This window comes from Tenrec ecaudatus, chromosome 11 (assembly GCF_050624435.1).
Source record: "Tenrec ecaudatus isolate mTenEca1 chromosome 11, mTenEca1.hap1, whole genome shotgun sequence".
In the NCBI taxonomy this organism is placed as follows: Eukaryota; Metazoa; Chordata; class Mammalia; order Afrosoricida; family Tenrecidae; genus Tenrec; species Tenrec ecaudatus.
The window spans coordinates 91,370,383-91,371,355 of record NC_134540.1 but is presented as its reverse complement, the minus strand read 5'-3'; positions in this window follow the sequence as shown (position 1 = coordinate 91,371,355).

The window sequence follows — 973 nt, the reverse complement described above, 5'->3', positions numbered from 1 at the left end:
GACAGAAATAGACTGCCACCTCCATGGCCTTTTGGTTAGCAACTGAGCTCTTAACCCCTGCATCACCAGTGCTCTCACATGAACTCTAGAAAAGACAACACGATCGAGGAAACAATCTCACCTGCAGTGTCCAGGAACTGAGGATCAAAGGAGACATAAAGAAAGACATAAGGAAACCTTTCAGTGATGCAAATATTCTGTCACTTGATTGATGTGATGGTTACACAGGTATATACATTTGGCAAAAGCTATCAAACTATCTACTTTGAATGAGTGTATTTCAGGGTATGTCAATTATATTTCAGTAAGTTGACTTTTTGAAAATGTGATAGACTGGATCACAGGACCACCAAGCTACCCTCCAGGGCTAATGTTCTGTGGTTCTGCTGCTGAACCCCTTCATCTTTCAGACAAGAGACATCTCCACCCCCACGCTCTCACAGTCTCCAGACACACCATAAGTGCTATTTACTCCTGTCTGCTATATACTCTTCAAATATTGTTCTATGAAAGTTACCTTCCTGGTCTCTCCCAAACAGTCCTACGTTACCCCATTAGAACTTTCATTCTAGGAGGAAAGGAAATCTCCTGATAATCTTGGCCATTCTAGTCCAACTGACATAACCCTCTTTGTATCAACTGAAATGAGCTGCTCTCCTGGCCACAGAATGCTGCTTGCGTTCCGTCACCCCTTGGTCTCTCAGAACGGATGCAGCGATGGCGTCACCACGCTCCACTTCCTTGTTCTTGTCTGCAGACCTCCTATTTCTCGGGGGAAGTTGGTGTGCTTTTGAAGCTTACGATGTCTTGATTCCACTGTTTCCATCACTTGGTTCTCTGCTACGCCCTTCCCTCTCATCACTCACTGAAGCACTCACTACCACTGGGTTCTCCATCCAGTGGCGGCTGAACTCGGGAGGCACTTCAGCTCCCTTGTAAAAACTGGTTGTCTATGATGTAGAGATCCAAGTTG